A 17803-nucleotide genomic window follows, 5' to 3' on the forward strand; every position below is an offset into this window, starting at 1 on the left:
TAAGAATTTTTGATGGATTAATATATTAATACATCATGGATTAATTTGACAAGGAGTAATATGTAACAGGTTGCTTTCATCAAGGTTGTGTACTGTAAATCAAATGTTAAAATGATCGAGAGGTTGTTTTTTTTTTTTTACAAATAGGCCAATTTATCTTTGCTGATAACATGTTGGATTCGTGTAATTCTGTATTTTCAGACATGTTAAAGATTCATGATGTATTTTCTCAGCAGTGTCATTATTTATTTTATTGATCATAGTCTTCTGGTATCTATTTAATACAGTCAGACGGTACCTGAAATGGTTAAAAATGAAAAGATATAATAATGTGACTTTTATGTAATTACTGTGGTATTTACTCTGTTGTATGTTTATCACCCTGCTATACACTGCAAGCAATTAAAGTGGATACAATATATATAAAGACAGCCAGATTTTTTTATTTTATTTTATTTTTTTTTTAACTATTTTGCTTTTACAACAACCAGTTGGCATGATATTGTAGACACATTAAAGATCCCCAGAGAATGAAGCCGACTGACTTTGGTACTTTACCCCAAAGCACTGTTGTGCCAAAGTACAGCCTCACAGAGCTGCTAGTTTGGCTGTAACTTTTGTACCTTTTACTCTTTGGTTTACTCTTTGTCCTTATTCCTGGGGTCGTTTTATTAATTTATCAATAGCAAACAGTCAAGCCAGGACAGGACAAGATGCAAGGGAAGAGTGATTAGTAAATATGCAACAAAGATCCCTATCCAAACGTGGACTACAGATGCAATGGTTCATGGTCAACTTCATGACCCTTAGCCAGGTCGCCCAATGAAAACCAATTTTGTAGATATGAGACAAGACATAAAATTGTCCAGTTAACAATATTTTTTGATTTATTAGTTTGTTTGTGGGGTTTTTTTATTAGCATTTTTTGTGGATAAAATAGGATGATAAAATGATGAATGATGAAATTTATTTCAGTGCTTCTCTTAGACCTCTTTTTTCAAACCCTTTGCTGCTGTTAGCGTTATGTTATTGTGACAACATCAGTTCAGACTTGCTGTGTGTTACATAAATGTTATGATGTCTGACTTTGTAAGACTGACTCAGGTGCTTTAAGAAACACTAGCACATTTAAGAACTAAAGTGTTTGAAAGTTGTTTTAGTCTCTGCAGTAATCCTATTAACTTTCCTATTACTAGCACGGCCTGATTTTCTTCTTATTGTCCACACAGACTGCAGTTAGGGCTCTTAATTTCAAACTGCAATCAAAGGCAGGTTTTCCGAAGGCTTAACTTCAGAGGCGAAGTCTTTGAGAAGTTTCCCCAGACAATTTCACTGCAGTATGAGTGTACTTTTCACTGTTATCTTTGGGAAGAAGAGGTAGAAGAAGGAAGTCATGCAATATCAGTCTGCAATATGTTTAGCTGAGGGTAAGAAATAGCCAGGCTTGTAATTGCTTTGGGACAAGCTAGGATGGTTCCTCTGGCAGTAGGAGATTTTCTTTTGGTCAACCATGAGGGCAATAAGACAGATAAGAAAGAAGGGAGAGAGAGAGACGGACTTAAGAGGGAGGGAGATTTTCAGATTTTCTGAAGTGTTCAGATGAAATAGAGGCATTATCGTCCCACGAGGTTACAATGAAAAGCCCACAGTTGGTTGCCCTTGCAAAACTCTGAGGTTTAGGAGAGCAAAAACACGTACAAGACTGGGAAGGAGAAAAGTGCATTTCTTCTCATGAGCATCCTTTATAACTGTTTGTCCCCAGCTTGTGGCGACTGTCAGACAACCCTCAGAGGAATCATGTCGCAGGTTTTTAGTGTTACTATCAACAGCTTTTCTCTAAACGACTTCACTCCTGTTTCATTACCACTTCTTGACAAGATAAAACCTGCTGTAAAGATACAGGAAGAGAGAGTGAAGCACCTGCAGGCACTGATGTGGTCGACTTTTTGCTACAGTGGTTAATGTACGCCACTTGAACTGTCAAGACTGAGCTTGTTTACTGTCTCTAAGGTGTGTCTTTTAATTAATAGCTGTGGGGTGTTCTGTGAGTTTAGCTGTCTGAGGTGGGAATGAGTTTATAGGAGAGGATCAGTTGAATAGACTCGCTAACCTGCGGTAGGGTTGCAAGTTACGGCTGAAAGCAAGTAGTCAACCAATAGATTAGCTGATCACCAGAAACTGCTACTATTTTAATAATGGATTAAATGAAATGCACAGTTTGCAAACGCTCCTTAGTTGTGGTGTCTTAATGTCGAGCACTAAACTGAATATTTTTAAGTTTTACGCTTTAAGAGTTTCTTATGGGTATTTTTGAGGGCTGTCAGTGTTAATGTTAATCATGATGTAATTAATGTTTTTGTTGTTGTTTTTTTAATCGTGTTAAGCGCCGGCAGACATTCCTGTCTTTAAAAGGCTGTACTGGGCTGAGTTTTAAAGCTACACTTATGATACTGGTATCATGTAAAACTTATAGACCCAAGGAATTCAGTGGTACCAACTATGTCATGCTTTTCAGTAATAACCAAATAACCCTCCACAGTTAGGTTTAATTTTGGCAATAAGAAACAAAAACATAACAAAACAAAACTTTTCATGGCAGGTTTTGGGGCCAAGGGTAACAAGCCCCCCTTCACCTCCACTACAACGGCCCTGGTTCCATCTCTAAAACGATTACCGACACATCAAAAGACTCGACCGTAAAACCGTAAAACTGGTAACAGCCAAAGCAGCCTGTTTTTCCATTAGTCAGATTTGTCAATTTGTAAACAAATGAGCTACAGACAGTCAGACATTTGACAAGGCTCATCCTCATTTCAAAAGATTTGCTGTGCAGTGAAAGATGAAGCTTGACTGATGTTGCACAGGTGTTATTTTTACCACACAATCTGATATCGAAGCCTGGCATATTGCTGTAGATGCAGTGGAGAGAAACTGACAAGCTGAAGTTTGGGATTGTCTCAGAAGTTTATGCAGATTGTCCAAGAGAGCTTTCAAATCTTTGTCAATAGCTTTCTCCTATTTTTCAACTTTACAACCATATGGGCCTCCCCTTTTGTATGCACAACCAATTTTTTAAATTATGCAGTACGCACCAATTTGACACTTCAGCTCAACTGTACATTCTTCCGAGACTCATCACATTGCAATCAGTTTTTAAAGATTAACTTCACCCAGTCTAATGATGTGGCTTTGCTTGCCAGCTTGTGTAGTCTCACAACATGCTTTTTCCACAACCTGTGCAGCATGGTACCATGCTACATCAAAGCTGGGTGTGGTCGTAAGTGCAACAGGAAAAAAACAAACACCACCTAGCTGTTATGGTGTGTCGGTGCAGCCATTGGTTTCCTCCTAAAAACAAATCATGCAAAATGGTCCTATGAGCCCCTCTGACTAACAGTTAAATCCTTCTTTTCTGTTTCACTTTTTCTTTCCACCTCTAACAGTCACTCAGCTTTTATTTAGTCTCACTTTAGATTTACTTTTCTATATACACTTTTTAAATACAATATCATGTTTTGATACTGTGTCAAAGGAATATTTTACTCTCAAAATCGTCATTTGTATATCAAAAGTTTGTTTTTTTCATGTGACTCCACTGTAAACATAGAATCCAAAACTGGAGAAAATTCTTGACGGACTGAAAATAAACAGGCTATGTTTAAAAACAGCATAGCAGTGTTTCCCCTACAATGTTACGGCCGTGGTGCACCTCCAGGCCCCACCAGGCCTAAATGTCTGCAAGGTTAGAATAGGACAGTGAGGTACACTGTATTTTTTGTTTTGTTTGTGTTATAAGACTGGCATGGCTCCTTTAGAAAAAGAGCAGTGTGTGTGTGTATGGTGTGAGAGGTCGAGTGAAAATGTGTGAGCGAGTGATATGAGTGTCAGTGAATGCATTGAAGTATATGGAGCAGAGCAGAGAAACGGATCTTCGCCCGGCAGTAAAAGTGGTCAGCTTAGGAGTAAATGTGCAGTGTAAGTCACAGTTTTTCGGTTAATAAATGCTCCTGCTTCTCAAGACCAAGTGGAGGTCCCATTTGTTGCTTTCCAGCTGCTGGTTTATGTGAAGGGAGTTAACCCCGAAGTTACTTCGGCCCTCGAGGTAAACAAATCTCCCCTGCGCTCGCTGACGGTCAGGGAGCTGAAGCAGGAAAGGTTAACAATTGGTGAGGTTCAGAATTAGAATATTAGGCAAGTCAATCAGACACAGAGGAGGGCGGGTGATACCTTTGCCATCCTGAGATTGCTTTACAGTTAGCGCTCTGCTAAGTTAACAGTGGATTACACAATATAACCGTGATGCTGCTCTCTGGACTTTCCAAAGTGCTGGATTAAACTCCGACAGTAAATTGAGTCACTTTGCGTTGGTTATGTGACGCTCAAAACAATTCATCCATCGTTTTAGCGCGACAATCATAGACTGAAGCCACAGCGAGGGAGAGGCTTGATGCTTCAAGATGCAAAACAAGTCATGCAGAAAGTCACAGACACAACCGCAGCAAATCCTATCAATTTTCCGAAAAAACACCCCGTGCAGATGGTTTTGCTTTACTAAATCAACTTCGACAAGCACTTACACAGGTAATAGTAGATTCTGAAAGTTCTGATAAATATTTGTACCTGACAGAAGGACTTAACTCCACATTTAACTACATTTCTACAGGTAATAGTCCATTCTGATAGTTACTTATACCTGACAAAATGACTTACACCACATTTGACCACATTTATATAGGTAGTAGTCAGTTCTGATAGACATCCATACCTGAAAAGTATTAACCCCACATTTATACTGGTAGTAGTTCATTCTGTTAGATATTTGTACCTGACAGAATCCTACTACACATACAAGTAGTAGTCCATTTTGATAGGTATTTGTGCCTGACAAAATGACCTACTACATATTTAACTGAAACGGGGTGTGTATGAACCCAGAAGCAGTACGCCAACACTCAAAGTCAGTTGGTAATAAGCTTTATTATCGCCAACACAAATAAAGATCAGCTCACAAATGTTCAGTCCGTTCTTCGGGTGAATTACCCAGTTAATGTCTCCGGTAATCCCACGAGGCGAAGACACGAAGCTGGAACTCACTGTGGCTGGAGAGTAGGAAACCCTCAGAAGCTCGGAGGAACCACAACACGGTGGAATCGCCGGGAAAACGCTGGGCCGTGGGTCGGGGACAGGCAGGGATCCAGTAGCCAGGAAACAGTCCGAGGATGCAACGGTACCGCCGAGGAGCAGGCTGAAGGATCGTCGTGGTCGAAGCCGGGAGGTCTTTGCCAGTGAAGCCTGCCAGATGCGGAACGCCGGGGCACGTGGACAGGGACAGAAGGCAGGTAGGTACACCGGGTGGCAGGCACGGAGGGTTGGTCGGGAACAAGCTGAGTCGGCAACAGGAAATCTGGCAAAAGAACGCTGGAAAGTCATGCATGGCAGAGGAACAATCTGGCAAAGAGTGAGTGAACTGGAGAGTCTTAAATACTGCACTGATTGGAGATGAGCTGCAGCTGAGGGGAGAGCAGGCTGCAGCAGTGGGCGTGGCTAGCAGGTAGAGCGGAGCAGAGTGAGGTGAGTGGAAAAGTACTGGCAGTGAAGGAGAGAGGAGAATGCAGGAATCATGACAGAACCCTCTGGCGCGCCCACGACGCCCCAAACCCAAAGTCACAGAAGCCGAGGCGGCGGCGGGGGTCCGGAAGGAGGGTCAAAACTCGGACATGGCCGAAGCCCGTCATCGACGCCATCGATACGCCGTTGCCAACGTCCGCCGCCACCGCCACCCGCCGTTGCCGCTGCCACCGTCACCGCCGCTGGCCAGCAGGAGGATCCCACCCTGGCAGCGGCACAGAACCCTGGAACAGGTCCTCAAACCAGAAGGGCCAGGGGAAGGAACGGAGGACGGCAGGAACGGACGACTCCACGACCAGTAGCAGCACGGGACGGTTTCATCCGGATGACGCTTATGGAAGTCCTCAATGAGGCGGCGGTCCAGGACCTGTCGAGCTGAACTCCAGGACCGTTTCCTCCGACCGTACCTCCCAGTCGACGAGGTACTGAGACCCTGCATGCGCCTGGACCCAAGAAGGCGACGGACCGTAAAGCCGTGCCTGGCCAATGATCCTAGGTGGAGGAGGCGGCTGAGCGGCAGGTTGCAGAGGACTCTCCCGGACCGGTTTGATCCTGGAGACGTGGAACGTGGATGAATTCTCATGGCACGGGTAGCGCCAGGACGGACAGCCACTGGGTTGATGACCTTTTCAATAGGGAACGGACCGATGAACTTAGGAGCCAGCTTGCGGGAGTCCACCCTCAGCGGAAGGTCCTTGGTAGCCAACCAAACCCGTTGACCCACCTGGTAGGGGGAGCCTGGGATCGGCGTCGATTAGGCCGCCAAGGTGTAGCGACCAGCCCGCAACAACGTGGTCCGGCTCGGTTCCAGGTCTGGGCGGCAACGACCATTAAAAGTCCTCCACCGAGGGGTAGGCCGCCTCCCTCTCTTGGGCAGGAAACAGAGGAGGCTGGTACCCATACGCACACTGGAAGGGGGAAAGCCCCGTGGCAGAGCTCCGAAGGGTGTTGTGGGCAAATTCAACCCACAGGAGCTGCGATGACCAGGACGCGGGGTGAGTCGAGGCCATGCAGCGCAGCGCCGCCTCCATCTCCTGGTTCATCCGCTTGGCCAGTCTGTCCGTTAGTTGATTGGGGTGGTAACCGGAGGACAGGCTGGCGGATGCCCCCAAAGACGGCAGCAGAACTCCTTCCAAAATGCAGAAGCTTAACTGGGGCCCTCGATCGGAGACCACATCAGAAGGGATGCCGTGTAGTCGGATGACATGCTGGAGGAGCAATCCCGCTGTCTCCTTGGCAGAGGGGAGCTTGGGTAAGGGTACCAGGTGCGCCTATCTTGTTGAACCGATCTACCACTGTCAGGATCGTGGTGTTGCCTCCTGACAGTGGCAGACCGTGACGTCCAGGGCGATGTGGGACCATGGGCGATGAGGAACAGGGAAGTGGATGCAGGTGATCGCAGGAGCCTGGCGAGAGGTCTTACACTGATTACAGACCGGACAGGAGTTCACAAAGCCTTTGGTGTCGGGTGGATCAATGTGGGCCACCAGAACTGTCGTTGCAGGACCTCTCTTGTTCGGTTAATTCCAGGATGGCAGGTGAGGCGAGATGAATGGGCCCACTGCAGCACCTCCGATCTGAACCCCTCCGGGACGAACAGCCGGTTCTGGGGACAGGAACTGGGGCCCGGCTGTTGTTCCAAGGCCGACAGGATTCGCCTCAATTCCCCATGAGGATCCTAGGAGTTGGGAGGCAGGAAGGATGCTGTCAGGGATAGGCGACTCCTCCTCCTCCTCCAGGAACTGGCGGGAAAGGGCGTCAGGTTTGACGTTACGGGAACCTGGGCGGTATGAGAGGGTGAAGGAGAAGCTGGTGAAGAACAGGGCCCAACGGGCCTGGCGAGAAGTGAGTCTCTTGGCAGTGCGGATGTATTCCAGATTCTTATGATCAGTCCAAACGAGAAATGGGACCCTGGCACCCTCCAGCCAGTGTCGCCACCTCCAGCGCCAACTTAACCGCCAGGAGTTCACGGTTGCCGATAAATGAAGTTGCGCCCGCTGGGGACAGTCGCCGGAGAAGAAAGCGCAGGGATGCAGCTTCCCATCCTCACCAGAGGCGAGAGGACTGCTCCACTCCCACATCCGAGGCGCCGACCTCCACCACGAACTGCCCATCAGGATCGGGATGAGGAGAATGGGAGCAGAGCTGAAGCGCCTTGAGGTGTTCAAGGCTGCCAGCTTCAGAGGACCAGCGGAACCGAACCTTGGAGGAGGTAAGGGCTTTGAGGGGGGCTGCCACCGTGCTGTAACCCCGGATGAATCTCCTGTAGAAATTGGCGAACCCGAGGAACCGTTGCAGCTGTTTATGGAATCAGGTACTGGCCATGAGGTAACGGCGGAGACCTTAGCAGGATCCATTTCCATGCTATTGTGACCGATGGTGTAGCCAAGGAAGGAGACTGAGGATGCGTGAAAGTCACACTTTCCGCCTTTACATACAGGGAGTTCTTGAGGAGGAGCTGCAACACTGTTTGCACATGATGGGACGTGTTCCTGTCTGGAACGGGAAAATATCAGGATGTCGCCCAAATAGACAAACACAAACTTGTTAAGATAGTCTCTCAGAACGTCCGTTAATCAGGGCCTGAAGACTCAGGAGAGCATTGGTGAGCCCGAAAGGCATCACCAAATACTCGTAGTGTCCTGTGGGGGTATTGAAGGCCGTCTTCCACTCATCCCCCTCACGGATGCGCACCAAGTGGTAGGCGCATGCAGATCGAGCTGAGTGAAGATGGTCGCCCCTTGAAGTAGCTCAAACGCTGATGCCATGAGAGGGAGAGGGTACCATTCTTGACCGTGATCTCATTCAACCCCCTATAGTCGATGCAGGGTCGCAGGGAGCCGTCCTTCTTCCCCCACAAAGAAGAACCCGGCTCCAGCAGGGATGAGGACGGGTCGGATAAGACCCGCTAGCCAGGGAGTCCCTGATGTAGGTGTCCATGGCCTCCCTCTCTGGTGCGGAGAGAGAGCAGAGCCGACCCTTGGGAGGAGCCGCCCAGGAAGAAGGTCGATGGCACAGTCGTGAGGGAGCGGGGAGGCGGAAGAGAGGTGGCCCTGGCTGTTAAACACCTCTCCGTGAGTCGTGGTACTCTGTGGGGAACCCCTGAGAGATCTGGAGTGGTGCAGGAACGGGTGACCCCTTAGACCTAATCATGCCACTGTAGACAGGTCTGTTGGCATGACGGCTCCATGCCACAATCGAGCCGGTGGACCAGTCAATGTGGGGATTGTGGTGACGACGCAGCCAGGGGTATGCGAGGATCAAAGGCAGTTCAGGGGACTTAAGAACATGGAATTGGATGGTCTCATGATGTTTACCGGACAGGAGCATGGAGACGGGAGTAGTCTAATGGGTCACGGTGCCCAGGAGATGACCATCCAGAGCGTTTGCCGGAACGGGACGTGGCAGGGAGACCAGGGTTAATCCCAGCTGATTTGCGAGCCAGTTCCTCGTCGATCAAGTTCACATCGCACCAGAGTCAATAAACGTGGCCAGGGTGTGAGTTTTTCACTCAACCGAAGCTGCACGTGTAACAAGGCGGAGACTGGAAGCAGAGTTCTGGGATCGCTCAACAGTATGCCCCTCTCTACTGCTGAGCCCCCCCTTTTACTGGACAACCGGAAACGAAATGTCCAGCCTGTCCACAGTACAGGCAGAGTTTCCCCCGACGCCGTCTCTCACGCTCCTCAGCAGATAATCTGGTGCGGCTAACCTGCATAGGCTCCGTCCCTCCCAGACTCGAGTCCGCTGGAGCGTTGCCGGGGGTGGTGATGCCCGCTGGTGACCTGGGAACCGGTGGGAACCTCCCTCCAGACGCTGCTCCTTCCTCCTCGCCTGAATCCGCCTGTCCAATCTTGTGGTCAATTCGATGAGACCATCGAGGGAATGAGGGAGCTCAAAGAGACCAGTTCGTCTTTGATGTATGGTGCTAGCCCGTTGAGGAAGGCATCGCACTGGGCTGGCCGAGTTCCAGTTACTCTGCCGGGCCTGAGTCCCAAATCGATGGCTAAGTCGTGGCGACCGTCCTGACTTCTTGGCGTTGACTCAGTAGACTCCGGAGGCGCCAGGACCAAGGACACGGGACCAAACACTTTCCGTAGTTCATCAGCGAAGGCTTGAAATGAAACGCAGGCTGGTGTACCTCTCTCCCATTCCGCTGTTCCCCATAATCGTGCTCGCCAGTAAGATGGTTGATAGCGAAGCGCTACTTTGGCTCCTCAGTGGCGAATGTGCGTGGCTGAAGAGTTTTAACAGGATGGAGCAGTTCGTCAAAAACGGATTGCAGCCCTCTGGATCTCCAGCGTAGCGTTCAGGTGTCCCCACCCGGGGTTCGGGTGCGGAACAGGGAGGTGGCGCCGAGTTGGGAGCCGTCGCAGCAGGACTCGAACCAGGAACAGCGTGTTGAGTCAACGTGGTGGCCATCTGTTGAACCTGGTTAGCCAGCAGAGTCAAAGCTCCAACGCCGAGGCGGAATGGCGAGCCTCAGCGGCGCTGGAGGAAAGCTGAACCTCGTGTTGCTGGAGCATTCTTCAACATCGGGCTAGGCGAGACTGCAGAGTGCTAGGGTCTGCTGGGTCCATTGTTGGCCAGATTGTACTGAAACGGGTGTGTATGAACCCAGAAGCAGTACGCCAACACTCAAAGTCAGTTGGTAATAAGCTTTATTATCGCCAACACAAATAAAGATCAGCTCACAAATGTTCAGTCCGTTCTTCGGGTGAATTACCCAGTTAATGTCTCTGGTAATCCCACGAGGCGGAAGACACTGCTGGAACTCACTGTGGCTGGAGAGTAGGAAACCCCGTAGCTCGAGGAACCGACAACACGTGTGGAATCGTCGTCGGGGAAAACGCTGGGCCGTGGTCGGGGACAGGCAGGGGATCCGTGGCGAGAAACAGTCCGAGGATGCAACGGTACCGTCGAGGAGCAGGCTGAAGGATCGTCGTGGTCGAAGGGAGGTCTTTTGCCAGTGAAGCCGCTGGAGATGCGGAACGCCAAGCCGGGCACGTGGTCAGGGACAGAAGGCAGGTAGGTACACCGGGTGGCAGGCACGGAGGGTTGGTCGGGAACAAGCTGAGTCGGCAACAGGAAATCTGGCAAAAGAACGCTGGAAAGTCATGCATGGCAGAGGAACAATCTGGCAAAGAGTGAGTGAACTGGAGAGTCTTAAATACTGCACTGATTGGAGATGAGCTGCAGCTGAGGGGAGAGCAGGCTGCAGCAGTGGGCGTGGCTAGCAGGTAGAGCGGAGCAGAGTGAGGTGAGTGGAAAAGTACTGGCAGTGAAGGAGAGGAGGAGAATGCAGGAATCATGACATTAACTCCTCTCCTTGTTGTGTTCACTCCCCTGTGCCATTGGACTGAGGCCAATCACGGCAGTAAGTCATCCTAGATGTCGCATCTGTTAGGGTGAAATACTGAAAACAATATCAACACAGCTGTTTACAAATTCTCACACAACTTGTGCAGTATAATCCAAGTCTCATCTATACATTTGTATGTGTGCTGGTAAAATATGCCTGTTGCTACTAGCACAATGATAGTAAAACTATATTGAGTGACTCATAAATTTTGGAATCCACATGCCACTGTGGCTGAAAAAAGTTTCCAACTCTGGTTATATGATCTGTGCTTCTCAAACCAATGCATTTTTGCTGGAAACTTAAGATTTAAAACAATTCATAAACAGTCTTATAGTTTTGCGTTTGTAAATGCGGTCCCCAAGGAGTGCATTTTTGGATTCAGTGGAGGCATGCAAAAACACTTTTCTTCACAAATTCAACATAAGACAGGGTGAGTAAATGATACAAATGAAAACTATATAAATGATCACTTCAGGGAAGAAGTGTTCCTTTAATCTCAGAATCAGCCTTTTTGGCCCAGTATGTGTAAACATTTAAGGAGATTGACTTGTGTGAGTTACTTTCAACGCAGAGTCTCCAGAACATTTTACAGGCAGACAGAAAAAAAACAGCTAAAAACAAGGTCAACAAAGCTGAAAAAGATAGGTAAACATAAATAAAGAATAGAATTTGAGGACATGATTAAAATATGTCATTATTTTGTATATATTGTTGGAAAATGTACATAAATAAATACCCATACATATTAGGAGTAAAATTAGCTGTAAAACACACTTCATAATAATCAGTAGTATTTTCAACAACCAACAAATTTGAGGCTAGGATTTTCGCATCATTGGTGTAAATCTTATTACATACAATATTTGATCAATAAACTGAAAGCAGCATTGCTACACTTGCCTTTAGATATATCTAGAAAGAAGCTTGTTGTAGCCCATCTGGTGATTCATTTGTGTTACTCAAAATGTTCTCTTTTTGTTTGGCAATGTTCCTGGATGCATAATATCCTAATGAGATACAACAATCTTATTAAACCAAACATATTGCTGCCTAGAGGCTTCGACTCGACACACTTTTTCATCCCTTTGTTTTAATCTCTTATTTTGTTGTTTTGTGAAGAGTTTTGCAACATAAAGAGCAGGTATTTTCATTCTCATATTGAACTCTATTATGCTGTTCCCCAGCTTTTCACATTATAACCAAATGCCCTGAACACCTCCTGGTGCAAAACATTTACTCAGCCCGCTGCTGTGCTCCAGCAAATCATAACAAATGTGCATGACCACATCATCTATAGTAATGCTCCCATTTCTTTGTCTCCTTGTTCTATGCTTTATTTCCCCAAACACTCATTTTCCAGTTGGGCAGTTAATTGAATTCGGTGCTGGGTGTAAAGAAGTGGGTCCTTAGCCACACTTGCCTGCTCGCAATGCATGAAGTAACCAAGGTTAGATTAACTAGAGCTGGGCTCAGATAGAGGAGCCAATGGTGCATAGATACACTCACTGAGAAACTGTTCATGATATTTCATGCTGGATGCTCAGAGTTGCTACTGGCTCTTAGCACGGATACAGGAGTAAATCAGCTGCTCTGTTGTTCAAAAGGAAAGTTTAATTCTCATAACTCAGTGAGATGCTTGATTTGCTTGTGGCTATGGAGAGAGAGGATGGATAAATGCAGCACGTACAGATGCTCGATAGTCTTATACACCAACTGATCCTGCTGGAGAGACAGTATAGCCGGAACAAATGATCCCTGAGTATCTGTTATGTGACATCTTTTTTTTAAAGAAATGTCTGCAGCACAGTATTATAGTCAGAATAATCTTGTTCGTCTCTTCAGAGCACCACTTAAAACTTTAAAAAGGATCCTCCCTGACAGATCCGGCCCTGCATGTCCCCTTTCAGCGCAGTACAGTCCTTTTCAAATATTCATCTATATGCATTTTATTTTCATCATCTGAGCTCACGACCGAAACCACAGCGGTGCAAAAAAAAAACTTAGAGAACCCTCCTAGAAGTCAGCAGTCACGCAGAATGATGCTGCATCTGAGCCGACCTTACCGATGGCTCTGATAGTGTCTTTAAAAATAGCCCTGGCTGTCCGCCTCTCCCTCCTCACTTCTCTCAACACGCCACTGTCAGTGTGTCGCACCTGCTGTGGTGAGACCATTGCATAACCATCTCCACTCATGCAAAAGATCAGCGTTTCTCTCCAGCGACACACAGAGCGCGTGTTCTCTAAAGCCTCTAACAGAGACCAGTAAAGGACACTGAAGGTCAACACACACATCACACAGGAACGAATGCACTTTTTCTGCACAAATGTTGCTGTGTATGGTGCTAAGATCTTTTATCATGCTGTGTTTTATCATGTTTACACATTTATTTTACTTTTACAACACTGTGTGAAACCCTAAACTAAAGGTTAGGATGTCCCTCTGTCACAGACAGAGTGCTATCAGCAAAAACATTTCTAGTATCTACATTAAGAGTTTGATAATGAAATAACCCCAGACTTTTTGGCTTCTAAAACCTGAACTGAAAAGGGAGAAAGAACCGATTCCATCTGTAAGTGATTGATTTATAAACCAATTTAACACTTACGGTTGGAGAAAATCATTCAACTTTAATTAAATACAAATTACATTCTGATGATATTAAGCTCTTAAGTAAGAGGGAAAACGTGCAGTGGCTCTGCATCCCACAGCAAAAGGCAACATTTAATGAGTCAGTGGTTGTCTTAACTGTCATCCAGTAAGTTTGATAACAAGATGAAATGCTGATAAATGCCAACAAATTTACCATTTACAGCTAGCAAACAAGTATAAACACAGCGAACAAACAAGCAAACCAGGAGGTAAATGACCAAGAAAAGCAAACCACAGCAACAGTGTTTTAAACTAACAATGTGCGATTCAACAAGCTTTACAAGAAGTGCTTTCAGCATTTATCAAGAAAAGAGAAGCCAAATTATCAGTGTTTTATGGTGGGGGGGCTGCAATAAAACAAGAATTAATAAATAGCTTGCGAGCTTGGATAGCCTGCCTTGCGTTTTAATGCTGACTTTAATTGCACTGATTTACTGAGTTAACTCATCTATAAACTGCTCTAATGTGGCGTTCACACCAACCATTAGCTCTGTCCATTTTAAAATGACTGTAAAACATTTTAAATGGTTTAACATTCACTTTCTCAGAAGTGGTGGAACATGCTAGGCTGTCTTAACGCCACAAGTCATGAATAACTTTTTCTACCAACAGCTTCTGATGATTAAAATGTCAACACAAGCACTGTGATAACAATGCACTTTGGTAAATATGAACATCAAAAAAACAGATTTTCCATCACAACTGTGTAATTCTGCATGACAGAAGATTTTTTAAGGTTAACTTAATAATTTAATGAAATATAAAAGTAGCAGCAGAGAAGAATACTAACTGAAAAACTGCACTGAAAGACCATTTTGCCAATATAATCTCACTTTGTGTCAATGTGCCTACCTTCAGAAAAACTGCCTCCAAATTGATAAAGCTATATGACTTTTTTCTCCTCAAACATTTCTTTAAATGCTGACTTTAAAATAGGTTTTTAGGTGCGAACCTAAGTTTTTAATGCAAGCCATAGCTGTGTCTCAACATTGGGTTTTTTAATTAGGACACTCACATGCTGTATACTGTGTAAACTATGTACTTCCTTGTGTTGTGTTGTCTCAAATCAAACATGACTATTGTGACATTACCAGAAATGACAATCACAAGATCTGGCAGCTTCTCTTCTTTTGCTATGCAAATTGTAACATAGCGGAGCATTTTATCCAACATTTCATGAACGACTATCAAAAACATATGCTTGCTGTATTGTTTGCTCATTTGTCTTTCTCTGTATTTATTTATTTAGTGTATTAACATGAACATTATGAATGTTAATTGTTGATACTGGCTGACTCTCACCAGCAAATCTATCAAGTTAAGGATAGCTGCCATATTTTTTTGGAATATCAACAACTTCTTCTGCTTCTGACCGCAAATCTAATACTAAAATCTTTCACAGCGAAGACAAACATTTAGCATGCATCAACACCAAAACATAACTACGCCCATAGATGGTATAACGTATACCACAACACGTGTAATGTCAATGCAAATGTGCTGCTCTTAACTAGCTAACAAGTAAATGTTCACGTTATCGTCAGGCCACTAGATAGTCGCCGGGCTTTGAAGCCAGTTTTGGTGGTGGCCGAACAAGGGTCATGCAATTTCTGGGGTCCATCACATGATGCCACTGGGCCCAAAAGACTTTTTCCTTTTGACTTACACAGCGAAAGAGATGTCTGTAAATCAGTTGATAAGAAAATAAATAAATAAAACATGAAATTTTACGAGCAGGATTAGATCCATTCAATGCGATAACGTTTAAAAAATGTAAAAGAGCCACAGGATTAAATCATTTTATCCTCATTCAAGTTAACGGAGCGCTAGAGTGTAGGCCAGCTGCTCTGCCATGCTCTGCTCTGTGGGCACCAATCAACCAGGTAATTTCATACCAAGGAAATAAAGCTTTTTTGGCTCACTGTGCCACTGAGCAACTTTGATAGGAATGAACAGGGTCCCACCTTCAATGCTGTATACAGGTCTCATAATACAGCCATTGTTTTTCTGCGGTGCCAAATTACCACAGATTTAACCCTTATGAACAAAGTGATGGCTTACATCCACCAACAGTGTCGTGATAATGAAAAAACATTTCACAAGTTTAAAATGTGTTTGTTATCCTGCCCCTTGTGTTACGTGCAACGTGGCAACCACTGAAGGTGAGAAGTGTCGTTCCGCACTCAATTTCTTGACTTATTTTGAGCACTGCAGTTTGCCATACTTCTCAGTTTGAATGCTCTTATGCACTCAAAATAGCAAGTACGAGTACAGAAGTATCCGTTTTGAGAAACAGCAACAGAAACTATGAACATGTACTTTTATCAGCATTTTTAAAATGCCTTTTTTTCATCATGTCCTTCTTCAACTTGACAGTAATTTTTTTGAGCTACCTGCTGTTTCTCTTAATGCATACTGGATAACACCTTTCAGAGGGTGTGTCTCTCTCACACAACAGAGTGCCTCGGAAAGGATTTGTATGCAGTAAGTACAAACACACACTTAACTGGTCTGATGTCTGACTGTCTGAAATGAGATGGATTTGAAATTGCGATCCAAGGCGTCTGCTGCGGATTGTGTGAGTCGTGTTTGCTGTGAGGTGTAGCGAGTCAATTATGGCGGGAGTGCCAGGCAACAGCGCTCAATTTCAATTACTGTTATCACCTGCCTTTTAAGATGTGAGCATCAAGCGGCAACGCGGCCTTCAAGCAAACTGAATGGCTTTGTAGGTCGATGCACAGATAGAAAAATGAATGGCTTCGATAGTGACTGGAGCTGTAAAGTGAAGTTAAAAATAAAGATGGAAGTTTCGAAACCTTTTGTGATCCTTTGCTGCAAGGCTATTAAATTTTCTTGAAGTTCAACTCTAACTTTTAGATTGTTCTCTCCAAGTTGTGTTTTTACTGTACGCATATATTGAACCTTTTAACTGATGCCCCTCAAAGAAGGCAAACAGACTTCACTCTTTGGGATGAAAGTTCATGTTAGGTATGGCCAATAGTTTTCTGGAAATGTCATGACCAGAGCCTCTGCACAACAGCAGCTAAAGGGGTTAATTAAGAGAAACACAAAATCATAAAGAGAGGTTTTTTTTTCACTTAACTGTCATTTCTAGGGAGATGGAAATCTTCGTCACTATTTAACTGTAGTTTCTAACATTTAAAAGTCAATAATTATTTTCTGACTTTTATGAGCAGCCGCTTGGTTTATTTTGAAGAATATCTAATTTTAGAATCGTAGTACAGGTATACACCCCACCCACAAACATGCGAATCCAATGATGGTGAAGTAATGGCCCGCCTTACTCTGCCTCTGAATGGCTCACCCTGACAATCTTACTGTAACCCTGAACAACCCCACTCTTCTTGCCTAACCTAACCTAACCAATTCAACCACCAAAGATGACTACTAACCAGACATCTGGAGAGTGAGGCAGGTCATTCATCACCATACAGGGATTCGCAAATTTGCAGTAATACAGTCAGTATAATAGTACATTTAAAAGAAAATTACATTTAAAACCCTGTCTTTATAGCACTGACATGAAAGTTTACCAAAATGATTACAGACATTACTCTCCAAGCTCCAACTCACTTTTCATCTCGATTGTTTTCAATTACGTCTCATGGCCTTCTCACTGTCATCATTATTATCCTCATTTACCATCTCTATGACAACTGAGCAGCCCAATATGCTCTGGAAGGTCACATGACGATGCTGAAGGCTTTAAAGTAAAAGAGAGGTTGGACCTTGAGTTGAGAACTTCTTTGTTAAGAGGGCTGTAATGATGAACCATTAAAAGTGGGATTTTTGTCAGTAAGTGACATTTTAAATTGCCTTGGACTGTTCACAGGAAGTTGTAGGCAGCACAGAAAACTACGGGAAACTGCCAGATATCGACATGGAGTTCCTTGTGGAGGCTTTCACATGTAAGTGAAAATGCTGTGAGCTACATGCCAATTAGAGGTTACACTTTTTCCTTAAAAATAACTCAATTTTAGGAAGACAGATCAGGTTAAGTAGCATAATTAGACTTAAAAATTGTAGCTTGAATAAAATTTCCTTATTTAAGAATGCTTTGATGTATGACCGTCTATGCCATTAGTCTATGCCATTAGTAATGTAATTAAAAAAGATACACAAAACTGTACAATTTCTGTCAA

General features: G+C 44.9%; 1 protein-coding gene across 2 annotated transcripts in view; it reads right to left on the reverse strand.

Annotated features, from left to right (window-relative positions):
- The window catches only part of LOC148189989 (uncharacterized), a 153225-nt gene that overhangs the window by 55111 nt on the left and 80311 nt on the right, over positions 1 to 17803 (reverse strand). The gene's annotated exons all lie outside the window — the stretch shown is intronic.

Source organism: Plectropomus leopardus, chromosome 3 (genome assembly GCF_026936395.1).
Source record: "Plectropomus leopardus strain MGB_pleo_1.0 chromosome 3, ASM2693639v1, whole genome shotgun sequence".
In the NCBI taxonomy this organism is placed as follows: Eukaryota; Metazoa; Chordata; class Actinopteri; order Perciformes; family Serranidae; genus Plectropomus; species Plectropomus leopardus.